The sequence below is a fragment of the Electrophorus electricus genome, chromosome 7 (genome assembly GCF_041902795.1).
Source record: "Electrophorus electricus isolate QZ-2024a chromosome 7, ASM4190279v1, whole genome shotgun sequence".
Classification (NCBI taxonomy): Eukaryota; Metazoa; Chordata; class Actinopteri; order Gymnotiformes; family Gymnotidae; genus Electrophorus; species Electrophorus electricus.
This window is the reverse complement of record NC_137503.1, coordinates 30,430,712-30,448,831: the sequence shown is the minus strand read 5'-3', so window position 1 is coordinate 30,448,831 and position 18,120 is coordinate 30,430,712. Positions and strand designations below refer to the sequence as shown.

Genomic DNA, 18,120 nt, shown 5'->3' with positions numbered 1-18,120 from the left:
CTGGACTGTGAGACGTGATTCGTCAGCCCCCACCACTTCCTGATTTAGCCCAGTATTTCAGGCACCCCAGGTCTGCCATTCACTTTGCAGAGGTGGAGGGAGGATTTCGAGCCCATACTGTTGAGGTCTGTGCTCCATTTCCTAATGTGCCAACCAGCGGCGGCAGCAGGAACCAGGGTCCCAGTGCTCTCTGTGGAGAGCGCCACAATGTTGCCTGATCACTCGCCCCCACGGCCCGCCTCCATTCTCATGTCATCGCTCTCTCTCTCTCTCTCTCTCTCTCTCTCTCTCTCTCTCTCTCTCTCTCTTTTGTCCGCTGGAGAGCCCTTCTGATGCACTTGTCTTCTGGCATCACTTTGAGCTGCCGCGTTGCCATGGCGACCACCTTGTCATTCAAGCCATGGCATGTGGCATCGCTGGCGTCTCTCTGCTGAGTTCTCCACCAATTTGGACCGTTATTGAAACGTAACCAACATGTCTCATCGCACTAGTAGTGTTTTTCTCCAGCTGTGAGGGGAAAGCAGCATCATAACTCTTTGACTGTAGTGACAGTCCCAGGAGAACTTTATTTCTCCATTGAAGCTAGAGTGCTTAGCTGGAGCCAGGTGAACCATCAATCATGTTTGCTGTCTGCTGCGATGCATGTACGTCTGTCATGAAACGCCTGCCTGTGTGGAAGCATGTGTGTCTCAAGGTTTTCTGCTGCTATGTGGAAACAGTGAGAATCTAAGCAGATCCATATTCTGACTTCACACACACACACACACACACAGACACACACACACACACAGACACACACACACACACACACACACTTATGCCATGAGTTCTCTCATTTACTGCCTATGGACACTTTGTATCTTCAGTTATTAGTGGTTATTGTTGTTTAGCATCTATCTCCATGTACCAAGGAATCAGTGAAGACATATAAATGAATAAATAAATAAAGATCAAATCATACTGTAAGACTGACACTGTGTGTTATGTGATCTTGGAAACAGAGTGGAAGGAATCACATCCACTCTGCACACGTGACTTCCAAAGCCAGTTCTGTTTGGGTGATTAGTGATATATTTAGAAGAAATATAGAACTGCTCAGAATTCATCAAAATTATTCCAGAGCAATACTAGATTGATATACTGCATGTCACAGTTGGTTGGACTCTGCTTGTCTGTCTACTGCACATCTTTTCTAAACTCTGCAAACAATGACTGGTCCTGACTGGGACACCTTACCAGAAGAGACATATGCCTGGTAGTGCACTGACTCCCACTCATTACATTTATAGGGAATCTCACAAAGTAATTTATCCCAGCTGAGTGAGAGAGAGAGAGAGAGAGAGAGAGAGAGAGAGAGAGAGAGAGAGAGAGAGAGAGAGAGAGAGAGAGAGAGAGAGGAAAAGAGAAATGGAGAGTGAGTGATGGGGAGAGAGAGACAGAGAGAGAGAGAGAGAGAAAGAGAGAGAAATTGAGAGTGAGTGATGGAGAGAGAGACAGAGAGAGAGAGAGAAAGAGAGAGAAATTGAGAGTGAGTGATGGAGAGAGAGACAGAGAGAGAGAGAGAGATGGAGAAACAGAGAGGGAGACAGAGAAAGAGAAAGACTGAGTGGGCAGCACTCAGAGCAACTGTTACAAACTTTAAAAACTGCAAGGAAAACTTGTGCCTAAAATTCAAGAACTAGATAACCCAAAGAAAAGTCAATGTTTCAAATGATTTCATCGAGTTCCTTGCATGGAGTACTGAGTAGTTCAATCATTGTAAAGTCTACCAAATTCTATTGTGTATTCAGCCTTTGTTCTGCTTATAACTACCGATGAAAAGGTGATAAAAGAAGAGGGGAATATTTGACAGTGCAATTTAAGTACTAGATTTTTGTACTAATTTGAAATAATTTGTACCGATGTGTGTGTGTGTGCGTGCACAGAAACACACTTGTATGCACATGTGCACACACTGTTTAGGCACAGATTAACTCCTTCTGGTCTGAATGGCCATGGGGTGTCTTGGATTGTGAGTGTTTGTGTGTGTGTGTCTGGGTGGTTCCTCATCTTCCTGGGTCTGTGGTGGTGTGTGGTGTGCTGACCCGCTGATATCAGAGCACACATGCTGAGTCAAAGTTCACCCTGCCTCCCTGCTAGCCACCAAGCTGCCACACTAAAATAACAGCTGATATTTACGGTGGAAATGTCAGACCCAGTTGTTTCTTCCAGCTGAGCTGAGCTCCAACTGGTCTCTCTCTCTCTCTCTCTCTCTCTCTCTCTCTCTCTCTCTCTCTCTCTCTCTCTCTCTCTCTCTCTCTCACACACACACACATATATGCATACATGCTCCCTTATAGCAAGCTTTTGGCAGAGGACATTATGTAATAATAGTTTTTTTGCCCAACTCGGCCCAACTCTGTTCTATCAGTTCACTTGTTCTGTTTCTTTTTATTATATAAATATATTTACAAGTCTGTGAAGAATATTTACACACAAATCAATTAGTTTGCACATCTATGTTTACAAGAAAAGGTGGTTCATTTAATAAAGGTAGTTTAGTTTTCATGCTGCACAGACTGCAACATTCTGTTAATTAATTGCAATTTATTTGTAAAATATAAGAATTTTTATCCTTTTTCACTAAAACAGGAATAAATATTTTATTTAAATTATTTGCTAATTAACTGCATGAACAGCTAAAGGTACACAGAAGAAGAAAAAAAAAACAGTTTACAGTCTTGTCTCCACAAACACACACACACACACACAGAGAGAGAGAGAGAGAGAGAGAGAGAGAGAGAGGCTCTTTATAAATCCTTCACACCTGAGTGGTCAGCTTTGTCTCTGCAGGATATGAATCCTCTGATTCCCATGAATAAACATTGGCGTCTGGTGCCGAACAATTCTTCCGTGGTGTGCAACAAATTCAGTTACCACTGAACTACATAGCTCCTCAGATCAGCACCATCTCTCTCTCTCTCTCTTTCTCTTTCTATCCCTCTTTCTCTCATTCTCTCTCTAGGGAAGACAACAGCACACAAAGTACAGTAAATGTTAAAAATCCATCAGAAGCTGTCACGGTCTGGACTTCCTGTCTCTGCTTCCTATTCTAGTGTGTGTGTGTGTGCGTGTGTGTGTGTGTGTGTGTGTGTGTGTGTGTGTGCGTGCGCGTGCGTGTGTGCATGTGTGTGCATGAGTGTGTGTGTGTGTGTGCCTGGAACCATCTGATAAGCGAGTATAGTCATTCTCATGCGTGTGTGTGTCTGAAGTCAAATACACAAGCAAATACAGTGCTCATGTTTATATGTGAATCAATATGGAATATCTTGGGTTGCTTGCATGTAGCAAAGTCTACGTAGTGACAGTGTGTAGTTGTGTGTGTTTGTGCGTACTTGCACAGCTGGACAGTCTCCTACTCTCTCTAAGATTTATTTCTGTAAGTATGTCAGGGCACCTTCTGTCGTCTGACCACTTGAGCTATGAACCCCAGTTCATACTCAAAGTTAGCAGGGTGCCGTGCTTGTGTGAAGACTCCTACTCCCACTCTTCTAAGGGTCTTCTGAAGCCTGGGTTCACCTGTCTTTAAGAGCTGTGCGTGGGTATTTAAACCATCATAGAGTTGTAGTGCTGGGAGCACTACCTCAATCTCCAGCTCTACTCCTGGTAGCTTAACCTGTGAGTAAAGTAACTAGTTAACTACAATAAAACACCTTGGACATGGGAGCTAACTACTTTAATATTAACAATCATTTAGCATCTTACTAACGATAAAGATAAAATCTGATTATAAGACCTCCCTCTAATTGATGTTGTGCTGGGATTAACTGAAGACATGGAGCAGACCTGTTCTCTGAAACACCGTAATGTAATGATATTTATTAGAACCAGTATCCAAAATGGAAGCTAATTTACACTGGTACTGTTTAATAGTGGCATGTTTCAAACTACATTTGAAAATAGTTTGACTACCACCAGCTCCTGGAAAGTGATGTTAAACCAGCAGCTACTTAGCTGCTCCTCAGATCTCTGAAGTGCATGCACTTCTTATGCCCCAGTCAGCTTTAGACATCATTAGCTTTTGTGACAGGTCCCTGTAAGAGATGGATGTGCAAGCTTAAATATTCAGTTCTCCTGCTCAGGAAGTCTGTCTCATCTCATGGCTGTTTTCAGGGAGTGTGCGACCCATGAAATGGAGAAAATGGGTAGGCTGGCCTCAATTAGTGCCTGTCTACAGGCATCATCCTCCAAGACCATACACGGGGGTCAGAGGGTCCGTGTGCGGCCCCCAACGCATCAGCACCCGAAAGGCAACGGCAGGTTGAGAGAGACATGTGAGACACAAGGACGGCAATAGCCACCTGCAGTCCGCATGTAGGGAACACCCATTCAGACGGACAGACAGACAGATAGATCAACGATCTCACTGACTGCGATGGTGATCCGTGGGTCTTAATATGCAGACAAAGCATGTTGTGATTTCATTAATTCATTCAGCTCCGACACTTGTCACCCAGCCACTCTTTATTCCTGTGAATCTGAGGGGATCTCATTACCATGACTTCACTGACAGCCATCATCACTGACTTTTTGCCTAGCAACTGTCAAACACACCAAGTGATAACTCCTGTGTTGCTCTTAGGGCATCTCTATTTAAGCACAGTGAAAAAAATAACTAAACTAAACCAAAATAACGTAATAAAGTTACTCAGGTAGATGTTCTGGTAGAATTATGAGTGAGTTGCCTTCCACACTTCCACTCACATAAAAGTAAGAAACTACCTGACTGACTAAGAAGGATGGACAAATATATTCAAGGTTTATGTAAACATGCTATTATATGGTTACCATTTGCAAGTTGCAAAGTAGTTACAAATTACCCACACTGCTATGCAGCCTACAAAGTCACTATATGCAAACTGAGCGTACAGACCATAGAGGTTCAAATCTGGTTCTTCCGGTTCAAACCTTGTCCTGGAGTTTGTATTCAGTGCTGGTTCATTGAAAGTGAATATATGTGTGTTTGACCACTTTGTCATCACAGCTATCTCCTTTGTGATGGGAAGTCTGCTGTAATTTGAATAGCTCTGCTTTAAGTAGAGGTGACTGCAGCGAGAGCTTTTTAACAGCCGTGTTCTCATCAGATGCCGCACTGAATACTCTGACTACTCCACCTTTTTATTCATGACATGCTCGTGGTCTCCAGTAGAATATTTCCATGGCAGTTCCACCCATTTCCATTATGTCATTTCCTGTTGTGCTGCTTTTGTACCGAGAGCATCTGTACCTAGACCTTCTGTACCTAGACCTTCTGTACCTAGAGCCAGTGAATGGTTTTGGAATGCTTAAGTAAAAAAGGCAGCTTGGGAGCTTTATAGGAATTATAGGAAGATAAGTACTTTAAATCAACTTGAAGAAATTCCAAAAAATGTCACCTACAAAACATTTCTACTTAGTAAATTTACAAATATCCTTCACACCATATGTAAAAAAAATCATGGGAGCAAAGCACAGTGCCTTAAAACTCCTTTAAGTATTTTTGTGCCAATTTCACTGACTCTGAAATCTCCTTTCCAGCTATAGCACAGCTGAAGCCACCGTCATCTGTAAACTCAACAGCACTTCTGTTCTAAAGACCACAGGAGCTGCAGTGCCCACTTACATCCTCCACAGCGTTTAGTCTCTACACGCACCATGTTGATGTGTCATTTCTAGCTCCGTGGCTGTGTACGTGCTGATGAGTTATAATGGGTCTCCAGCCAGATCCACCTGTTAGCAGTGGGAGAGTGAGCACAGCCCAGACTCTGGGTCATATCTGAGAGCTGCTCCACTGGATACGCTGCACACTGCCCATCAACCTCGTCCATTACAGTCTCATCAAGGCAGAGGCGGATGCAGCACGAATTGGCCACCTGACCAGAGCCCCATTCAAATCAGCTCTCTCCCCCTCTTTATCATCGTGACCCCAGACGTGTACTCAGACAGCCTGAGTGAAGGGAGAGAAGAGATAGAGACAGACAGTGAGTGAGAGGAAGCCAGGAGACAAGACAGAATGGGAAGAAAAGGTGTTTCAATGAGGAAGCTATAGGGAAGAAAGAGCTTTTGTCAGAGTTAGATTAAAATTCATGCAGTCTAATCAGCTGCTAAATTTAACCTAGTAAAGCAGTACCCTGTGCTGCTGCCACACACACACACACACACACACACACACACACACATATTTTTGCTAAGTCAGCATGGCTACCTCTTAAGGGTAGTACCCTGTAAAACCTTGAGATGCATTTAAAACAAACTATACTTCTGAATAAGGCCATTCCACGATGACACTAATAATAATAATAATAATAATAATAACTCTAACTCTAACACTGTTTAGTTATATTTACTATAATGTGCTTCAACTGTTTGTGTCTAAATTACTAATCTGATTAAATATTTATTTTGATTAAAAACTAAAATATTTGTATTTCTTCCCAACAGTAACTAAATTTATTCTGTGGCGTTCAATCCATAACTTTAATGTCTTTCAGTGGAAATACAGATATTTCAGGCACTCATTTACTTCTAATAATCTAATAATCAATTTTCGCTCATTTGTAATACATTCTGTTAGGATGGTAATAGCAACACACATTGAAATAAATCATGGAATCATAGATGTGATCTCCGTCTACACTACATTTAGAAAATTGTGGCACAATTCCCCATTTTACCAGACAAACTCAGTGGGAAAACAATTAACCAAAATACAAATAAAACCAGCACAAAACACAAATCTGAGCAATCAACAAGTCTAAACACAGACTCTGAGACAAAACTAGGACTACATTTGTCACTTAACAGGTCATGCTGTTTTCTGCAGGGAAAGAACGGATATCAGGTCCTTCAGATTGGTGCGCGATAATGAGCGCATTTACATTTGGCCACAGCCGGCTTGCAGATGAGCCAAGCAGAGGCTGATTAGGACCTGCCCTCTGGTTACCAAGGCGATTATCATAGTTATAGAGCAGACGAGGCAGGAGAGGGATTTCCAAACTCAAGCCTCCCCGTGTGTGCTTGGAAAAGCACGGGTGGTCTGGGCTGTGACAGCATCCGCGGGGCAATCACTGTTAACAAGGCATAGAGCTTGGTGCGTGACTGACCAAGAGAGCCCCTGGGATCCTCCTATCCAAGACCACAGCCAACAGGGTGTTGTATATTGCAGGGTTTTTTGGGGGGGAAGAGGAAATTTCTCAGAAATATGAATATGAAAAACACTTATGGAACACATATGGAAAGTACATACACTATACAACTTTCCTGTTCTTTTTGTAGACTTCTCTAGGGTGCAGAAGCTTCAAGCATATTTCCAGTGCACAAAGACTGTGAGGCACTGATAGTCACTTAGAGGGTACAGACAGACAGACACAGCATAGTCTGCAATGTGTATACTGTATCCAGACTAACATGAGTCTACAGACATGAGCTAATGTCAAATTTGCAAGGAGATCTCTGATAGAAGTCAAATACAACATTAAAGAGATTCATTTATTGCCCTCATTTCATATGTATTACCCTCATTTTGTAAAGAGAAGGCACACAGCTGAAGAAAATAAACACTGATCTTGTCTGGTTTCTCTTATCAGAAGCTCTTTTATATACCCAAACTACATGCATATTGCATTCTTTGCTTTTACAGAGGAAGTAAAACAGTGAACTGGGTCACATATCATCCTGTGCATGAACCAACTTTACTACATTTGCTAGGAAAAAATCCAGGTATAACACAGTAGCTAACTTCCACAGCAGTCGGCAGACACCAACGTCCGTCCTCTACTAGCGGAGAAGGCACGCAATTGTGCACAGATGCTGTCATTAATCCATGCACGACTGCAGCACGACCTAACTGCTTATGTGAGGAGCGCTTTCAGTTTGACGCTATCACAGTTTCGGGGTCAGACGCTAGCATTCAACAGGGCTTGGCAGTCATTCTCCTCTGGTCTGAATGTATTGACAGCCCTGGGAGAATAGACTCCTTTCTTCTCACTAATGGCAATCAATTACTTGAGCTTTGCATAAGCATTCAAAGATGGAAGAACACGATGCCCTGTAATGCAAAGAGTAAAAGTTTATTATATAGAGCTTTATTAAAATAATGAAATTTCACCCCCTCGAATGAGCCTACTTAGTAACCCTTGGCGTTCATGCCTCTGGTGACCATTGTGGTATGAGTATTTTAATAATGCCCATAATTGTATGAGCCATTATCTTGTCATCACAGCTACTGGCAAGGCTGGCAGTGAGCGTGAATGGACAGATGATGTTGTGAAAGGGAGTGGGCTGATGGCGTCAGGTGGAGAGAGAACAGTGTGGGTGTGGACCAGACAAACCTTAGTTAGCTTGCATGAACCTGCCACACAGCCAAACACACGGATCATCTCAGTTATCAAAGAGGTCTGAGGAGAGGGAGCTAAGGGGTGGTGATGTGCATGTGTGATTGTACTTGTCCCAGTGCATATGCCTGCACACACAAACACATGCACACACACACACACACACACATGCATGTACACATACATGCACACACAAACACACACACACACACACATGCATGTACACATACATGCACATACAAACACATGCACACACATACACGCACATACAAACATATGCACACACACACACATGCGTACACATACATGCACACACAAACTTATGCACACAGACACATGCACACATGCACAAGCACACACGCACAAACACACACCCACACCCACACATATACACACATTTTCCCCGCTACAGTACAAAATGCATTCAATAACCTCATATTTCCAAATATATACTATATTCTTGTCTTACTCAAACTCAACCACCAGCAGAACTCACTATTTACTGCATCTTTTACACGTTTAAATACTGTTTTACGTAATACTGTTTAAATACTGTTTTACATAATGCTGTTTAAATACTATTTCAAAGCTGTTCAAACTATGTCCAAGACCAAAACAAATTTGATTTTAGTAGTATAAACTCCTATTCCAATGATATTTTAAGCAAAAAAATATAAATAAAGATTCCAAAAAAACAAAACCTGATGAATCACAGTTGATTACTAATTAATGTAAGTGGTTTGTTTTTGACTTTATTACCATCTGTACAAAAGGGAATGTTTGGGATGAACTTGGACCCGAACCAACATAGAGTAGTGACTAACAGAGACAGAAGTGTAGCTGGGAGAGAGAGAGAGAGAGAGAGAGAGAGAGAGAGAGAGAGAGAGAGAGAGAGAGAGAGAGAGACGAAGGTGAGATAGAATACACTGTAGTCTCACATGAGATTAGGGTTCACTAAAATTGGCCATGTCATAAATCACAGTCTATCTGTGAGGGAAGCTGGTGTCAGAGTGTAGCCAAATCTGATACACTTAGCAGTGGCATCTATCATCAGAACTTTCAAGCAAACCACCAAGTTTCTGCAAGGCATTTGATTGGGTAGTAATCTGGTCAAATACTCCAGAACCATGTGAATGTGAATATATTTCCACTGAGATTACAAATGTTATCTCACAAAGGGGGAAGAGTTAGTACTTTTACTGAAGAAAACTATAAAAGCTGTCAATGTCAACTCCAACAATGCCATAAAACGTGACAGAAAACACAACTTTTGGAAATGTAAGCATGAGAACTACTGCTAGAGCCCTGACAAAGCATAATAAAGTCAGGATGAAGCAGCTGTATGCTGTCCCTTTGGAGATGAACTCAGGTACCATTATATCCAGGTAAGATGTAAGATATAAAATCCTGTACTGGTTTGAAAAATAAACTAAAGATTTTAGGCATAATGTTTAAAAATGTAATTTATATATAATTTTTACTTTATTTATTTTCATTTATTTTAGAGATTCATGGCGCGTGAAACTAGCCCAACACCTCACATCTTCATCTTAAAACTGGCTCCAAAAGATACCGATGAGAAAAGAATGTGTTGGGGGAAAGAGCGACTGAACATTCCAGGCCAGAGGTGTGTGGATATCACCATGTGTGCAGCAATATCCTCAGATGGCTTGATTGCACATAAACCGCTAATTGCAGGACGCCTCATAACCTTGTAGCTTTACCTGTGCACCAAGCTCATGCCATCTGAAGAAAGAGAGCAAGCTTTATCCCACCTCCCTCTCCTTCTCTCAATCCCTTTTCCTCACAGAGGCAGAAGGTGTATCACTCCGAGTCACACGGCCAGGCGCGCCTCCTTGCGCAGCAGATTGCCAGCGGTGGATCAGGCATGCCAAGCCATCCTCTCCCAGGCGCACTGCTCCACACAGCATGTGGTGTGTTGTGGGTGAGAACACAGGGCCAAATGCCGAAGACAAAGTTGATTAGCATTACACTGGAATGGTTCAGGATTACATCATTTCCACATTACAGTATATTTAAAATATTATATCAACACAGACATTTTGGAAAAGGAAGATAAATTGTATGTAAATGGTGTGAATTATGCACTGAATTTTGAATTATGCCAATTTAGTGCATCACTTTTTTAGTTTTTATGTTAAAAGAATATCTTTAGAATTGTGTCAATATGTCTGTCCATGTATGTGTCATTGTATCTACAGTGTGTATACATGTATGTTTTTCTTTACATTCTTGGAACAAACATGGTTTCATTTAGCATATTTTGGTATTACTTCTGCAGAAATGGAAAATAAAGTACATTGAAGCAACATTTCAACATTCATTCTGATTCACTCATGTGATAAGTACTGTAGTACATTGTATACAGTAAAGCAGTACCATTCTTGTTCTGGAATGGAATGCTGGCTTATTTATTTATTTATTTTTAAATCAAAGGGAAAAAAAACTCAATTCAAATGCTGTATCTTATAAATGCTATTTGATGTTAGTGTTCTTCACCATAAGGTGTTAAGAATGAAAAAATATTCTTGTTAAAACATTTTAGATAGCTGTAGAATGAGCTGATTTTGATGAGTGTCTGATTAGTGCATTTTGCATGTGATTTGAACTGCTACGCTGGGCTTTATGTTGGTAGAGAGCTGTATGAGGTATTTTGTAAATGCAAATTCTAAATTCATGTAACATATTGTAAAAACTCTAATGTGCTCTTTTATTGATTTGCTCTTGTCAGTCACATTATTAATACGTTCTTCCAGGGGGAAAATTACGATCAGTTTGTGGGACATATTTCAGAAGCCTTACAAAGACGCAGGTTATGTTATAAAGTGTCACCGAGCCATTTGGATTGTATCACAGCCTGTGACAGCCTTGCTGGCAGTAGCTTAGTGTAATAGATTAAGAAGGAAAAAGAGCACCTGCTCTTCTGTCCCCTGCTTCTACTTTTCAAGCGCAGGCTTTTCACAGACCATTACGCAGCATCACTTAAGTGCAATAATATGCTTTCCAACTGACCATTTTACTGCCGCTAACAGAGACGCAGCCTGCTTCACGGAGCTGACGTTTAGCAGAGACTGCTGATGACGGTGCGTGACCACGTTCCTCTCAGCGGGCTCTTAAACTCTGCATTCGGCCAGCTGTTCGTTTCCCAGCATCAGAGTAGACAGCGTGGCGGAGCACCAGCACAGAGTCAGCCCTCAGGTCACCCGGGATCAGGCAGCCCACTACGGGCCGTCCACTCCTCCAGACACTCCAGGGCAGCGGTGACCGCCTGGTCAGCGCACAGAGTGGTTGTGACTGTGAATGCCAACAAGGCTCTCTCCTGCTGTCTTGTTCAGTGGTCATACAATTTCATCGGTTTGGTGTGGGGACACCACTCTCCCTTCCTCTCTCTGTCTCTCTGCCTGAGCTGAATCAAGATGAGCACGCAGTGTGTCAGTGTGCACTGCAGATGGGAGAAGGCGGAGCCAGAAATGTCCTTTTACTCCAGTGAGTATTGGTATCAAAAGAGAATTCTGATATGAACTTTTACATATTCATTGCGATAGGCTGTTTAACGTGCACTAGACTTAGAAATTTTTTTTTTTGCTAATACTAATTTGCTAATGCTAATTTGGTGCCTTTATATTTTTGCACAGCTTTTTATGATGAAATGATGAAATCATTACGTTAAGCTTTAAGTATGGCTAATACTGCAGACATGAACACGTTCTGTTCTTACATCTCCATCTGTTGGCATAAAATGGCATAGCAAATTCTGACGCACACTCGATTATACAGTAATCAGTCTGATTTGCATCTTTCAAGCACCGCCGTGTGTAACACATTTGTACTATGAAGCATTTTCCATATCTGTATTCATCTGTATCACTTCTGGATTGGAATTATGGCGGCAAAACTACCACACTTTATTTTCTGCGACTGGCAAAAAAACAAACAAACAAACAGAAAAAGACATGGATGAGTAGGTCACTATACACAATTTGCAACAAGATTTGATCAATTTGATGAAAGAGACTTTTTTTTCTCCCTGTGCATTATATATACATCATATGGACTGTGTAATCATGTGGGGATGTGTGAGTATGCTCACTGTGGTAGCCTGGTTGCAGACACAGGCTCTCTTTGGTTCCATGCTTTTCCCAACAACATGCAGATATCTATTGAAACGTGATTAACTAAAGGTGTGTTGTTGCTCTCAATCCAACATAACAAACAGAAACACATTTGAAGTAGGTGCATGAAGCAGATAGTAGAATGTCCACAAAAATGAAGAATGCTGCCCACACACTCACAAAAAGATCAGGAAAGTCCAAGAGCAGTTTTAATCAATTTTATTCCATTAGTAATGATGTGAAGCCAACCAGTGATGAGCACTGATGATAGCATGTAAGATGAAACGCTTGCTCTTGCTTCAACGGTTGGATTCATATCTTGCTAATGGAATAAAATCTATTCAAACTTATGGTGGACTTTACTGATCTTTTTTGTTAGAGTGCAGGCATCATTACTGAAAAGTGATTAATATCAACAACCAAGACCAACTTTTATTTTTCTATCAGCAAAAAAACTGATTGATGGATATACCACCTTTTGGCACTTAAAACCAACAGTGAGGCAACAGTGTTGTGACAAGTGAATGAGGTAGTCAAGAATAGCTTTAGTCTTTGTTATGGAAAAGTAGAGGTGGATAATAGCATGCTATATTATATTTACTTAAGAAACGTTTTGAATAAATTGTATTTTTAATACTTGTTTTTTTAAAACATGCCACTTTAAACTCTTACTCAAGTCACTTACATTTGTGGGGTTAAAAATTTACTTTTATTTCCTTAAATTCATTCCTTAAGTTCCTCCTGTCAAATCTGAAATAATTTTAATTTAATGCACAACTCACCACAACCTGTACATTTTATAAGTAGGTTTGTACATAAGTAGAATAAAGGTCCATTTGTTTTAGTTTGTAGGACAAAAATGTTATAATTTCGTTTCCCAGTATTATTAAATGAGACTTGAGTAATTATTATAAATATTTTAAAGCAATAATACTTTCACCTGAGTATGGGTTCTGGCTACTAACTACCTCTGACCAAAAAACCCACTGAGATTTGTCATTATTTAACATTAAAGCTTCAATGATTTTGAAGTTTGTACTAATTTCCACCACACATCCTCTGAAGGCCCCGCCCCACCTCTTAATCCCACACCCTCTTTCCAAACCTCCCTCTACAGCCCAGGCATCGCTTGTCCACTAGGTGCCGCACTACCGTCACCAATGTTAAGGGCGTTCCGTAATATCTTAACTTTTCATTACGATTGATCTCGTCTGATGATAGAGAGCATTTAGGTGTCGAATAAATCTTAGAATAAAGCGAATAAAGCAGAAGCTGACCATAATACTGCAGAAGGGCAAACATTCACTGGGAAAATTTGTACATGGTGGTCACTGGGATTTCCTAGTGGGGGATTCCGAACGCCACCCATTCAGTGGCTTGCAAGACAATCACGTGGTTTCAGAGAACGCTTCTGCTGGATATAATATAACGCAGCTAAATTGTCTGCTGGATAGTGTTACATCCGGTATGTTTCCCTGTTCAGGTAACATTCAGGCAGGGTGTCTTCTCCTTTGTAACTCCATCATTTGGCAGGAAGCGATGCAATATTGTATCTGACAACACAACATTTAGAAATGTAAGCATGAGAACTACTGTTAGAGCCCTGACAAAGCATAATAAAGTCAAGATGAAGCAGCTGTATGCTGTCCCTTTGGAGATGAACTCAGGTAATATTATATCCAGGTGATGGATTAACATCAACTGTCTAGAATATTTGGCCCCCCCATTTAGCACCTATCCATAACACCTCCAATTAGAACTGTATACTGAGTCAGACCAAGCCCCAGAACAACAGAGAATACTACAACATATACTCACATTTTGGTGCTGTTCTCTCTGTTGGGCAATTGTACCTGCAAATGAAACATTTTTTTAATCTGCTTGCTTTTTAATACATATTTCACTTAGTCATTATGAATGTACTTTTACTGCTACAATAATTAGTTATCTCTTCTCTTAACCATCACTGGTTTGTAGATTTTCTCATTCATTTTGCCACCTTTTCTGTATTTTTGTACATTAGGAATTTTAATTTATTTATAATTGCTTATTTTAATTCTGTTGCACCAAGCCCTCATAATCGTGTTACTGTATACAGTTAATCTCCTCTAAAAACATCCATATTATGCTATCGCAAATAAAACATAAACAAATCTCTTCCTGAAGGAAACAATTACAGAGAAAAGCCAACTGTTCACTTTTCCTGGACATGCCATTAAAAATCTCCAACTTAGTGGAAACTAAAGACCTTCACTTCCTCTGCTTATTTACTTAGACATTAATATTAGCTAAAATAAACACAGTTTATTATCTCAATAGTTTTATAAGTCAATATATGTGCCGAAAGATGGCTAATTTTAGTTATGTTAGGCAAAGTAGGTACAAGCAGTTGAATGTGCTGTATGCTATCTTTGAACAATGTACAATCCACAGTTTTAGTTTGGAGAGTATATATGCTGAACAGTTATGACCACTTATAACACATAGTTTTATATCCTTCAGCAAGTCACTAATTACTTATTTGTGTTGATTTGGGGATCTTGAAACTTGTTTGTGGCAAACATGAAGCCAACAACATTCAATAAACAAGGACTGTTTTACTGCAGACTTGCATTATAGCTGGCATTTCCAGTAAATAACATCAATTAAATAAACCAGCATAAATAAAAATGATTACAAAGCAATTGAAATCACTGGATCCTACACACTACACAATGATCCTACACACTACACAATGCTTTGTAAATGAGAACCTTCATGCAGTGCAGTACAGATGAACTGATGTCACCAACTCAGTGTGTATAAAGATTTCTTACAGCTAGGAGCAGGAGTCATGGACAGAAAGGTTCCAGGGCTTAATTTATTTATTCTCACAAATAAATAATAAATAAATTCTCACAAATACAACAGTCAGCATCAACGTAAGGTAACTCATGAGCAATAATGTGAAACAGGAAACTGACTCAAAAGGGCACTTTACAGTCAGCAAGAATTTACATGGACCAGGAAAGCCAAGTGATTAGTCTGTATAAGTTTATATCCTACTGACTTTGGATGGCAATCAGTGGGAAGTGCTAGGGCGAATATGTGGAAAACACAGTGTGGTAATTGCTGAGCAAAGCTTCCTATGCCAGAGCCTCTAACAATCCCCAGGTCATAACCCCTCAACTCTAATTTTAAATGCAAGATCCATTAGGTATACAATTACACGTTCCAACAAAGTACGACTTTAAAAAGCAGCCCAACTCAGTTACTGTTGGAGTTCAAGATCTAAGCCACTGAATCTCAGGTAGCCAGTAGCAAAAGCTCTGATAAAGTGGCACCCAAGATCAGATCTTGGCTAATGCCTTTTTACACAAGTACATGTTTTTTGGGACACCTAGTCTAAGCCTGGTTAAAGGGCCTGGAGAAAAAAACACTCCTAGAAGGATTCACTTCAATCATATAGGCTGGCATTAGACACTTCTGCAGCCATTACTCTAGCAAGCTAAGCCTTTAACCAATTTTTACCTGACTGTGATGAGAAGATGTTCAATAACTATGAAGAGTAGTGTGGTTTGGAAGTAGATGGTTGGTGGGGTTAGGCCTTAGGATTATTTACATTTATGTGTTTATGATTATTTACATGCAAAGATGCACACTAGAAGACTATACAAAATGTACCATAAAGTACCCTTAAAGGACATTCATTATTATGTAACAATAGATATAACTATTATTCATGTCATAAACAGTCAGTGAGTGGCAGTTCAGTTTTCAAAGTCAGGGTGTCAGGGTTATGTCACAGGCATGTACAAATCTGGGATCTTAGATGTGAGTAGCAGGAATCTAAAACTGAATAGTAGTGATGTCTATCATGTAATATAAATATCACCATGAGAGCAGGCTGTTCATTCATTCATTCATTCATTCATTCATTCATTCATTCATTCATTCATTCTCTCTCTCTCTCTCTCTCTCTCTCTCTCACACACACACACACACACACACACACACACACACACACACACACACAAAGATATTGCGATGAGTCTGACCCATCTCACCTCCCATTTTCCACTGCCACCCTGGAAACCACCTTGTCTAGATATAGTATCATGACATTTTGTTAGATTATTTGTTTGAACTTCCTGACCTGCAGACCATCTACCACAAGTGGTGCCAGACCAAGGGCAGGATTGTAAAGGACCCCACCCATCCCAACAATAGGCTCTTCTCTCTGTTGAGGTCAGGGAAGTGCTTTCGCTCCCTGAAGACCAAGACAGAGAGACTGAAGAGAAGCTTCTTCCCACAGGCCATTCGGCCCCTGAATCAGGGAAACTGATACACAACCATATACATTGTACATTGTGTATATAAACATAATATACATATATTGTACATACATTGTTAATATATTTTTGTACATATATAGAATATCTATATTTCTCTACGCACCCCTGTTTTCTTTTTCCTCAGTTTGGACAGAGCACTCTCAACCATTTCACTGCGAGTTATACTGTGTATGACTATGTATGTGACAAATAAACCAAACTTAAAACTTGAAACTTGAATATTAGTATGCAAGGATAAACAACTATAATGGCTCTTTCAAGGTTTCGTGCCACATGAATTGAAAGATAGTGGGAGTGGTAAAGGTGATCAGAGTGTTAAAATGTTTTTAGAAGTTGAGCACAGCTTTTCCCATTTCTTGTTTTCCCCATTATGTTCATTCCTCTTCTGGATATTTCCCATTAACCAAAAGAGCCTTTAAAACCTAAATATGATGTGACTAACATAGGCAGGCAGGAGCCAAATGTGTTGTCAAAATGTGTTTATTAGTTGGATAAACAAAACATAAGGGAAGAGTACCAGGAATACAAGATAAACAAAAACACAGCTACACTAAACAGGAAGGGAAAACATGACTAATAGATAACGGTGCCTTTCAAGATGGTCACTGGTACAGGAATCCTGGAAAAATTCTGACCCACTTGGCAGCTCCCAAGGCTTATGCAAGCGATAGGGAAATAGCATTACTTACATCTTGCGATGCAGGTCGCTCCTCCCTGCAGCATTGATCAAGACGGATCATGACTGAGACGGAGCAGACTCACGCTTTGTGGAAACAGTCGGAGTTTTGTCGCAAAGCAACAACCACAGTCTCGCTCTCTCGCTGCGTCCCTGGAGAGCTAATTCTGTAACCAGAATGCTTGTGAGGCGGATGCACAAATTGAGAAGAGCGAGATTTATTAAGGACAAAACCACAATCAGAGGGGTAGTCACAATCCATGGCTAATTTACCAATTTAGTCCGGGAATACATCGTAAACAAAAGCACGCGATGAGAACCAGGGAACGCTATAACAAAGACGCTAGGAATCACACAGAGGATAGGATAAACGAAAGCTAGAATTAGGATTAACAAACGGCTAGAAGCAACAATGACCAGCCACCACACGGGTAAAAAGGCAGGGTTTACACGTACAGGGTAAGGGGCACTTAACTAGACACAGCGATAACTAACTAATAACTAATGAAAACAGCGAAGACCATAACAAGGACTGGTACTGGAATGAAGAAAATTAAGTAACATAAGACATGGATGCTAGGAGGGACCAACCGTGACACTAAGATAATAATTAAATGAAACAGAAA

At 40.6% G+C, this 18,120-nt stretch overlaps 1 long non-coding RNA gene across 1 annotated transcript; it reads right to left on the bottom strand.

Moving 5' to 3' along the window:
- Positions 1–13,033: 13,033 nt before the first annotated feature.
- On the bottom strand, positions 13,034–18,090 carry LOC113586777 (uncharacterized). Its single transcript, XR_003411654.3, has 3 exons — positions 17,508–18,090; positions 14,303–14,337; positions 13,034–14,037 (listed from the first exon to the last, which is right to left on the bottom strand). It is a non-coding gene; the product is annotated as an uncharacterized LOC113586777 (long non-coding RNA).
- Positions 18,091–18,120: the final 30 nt, after the last annotated feature.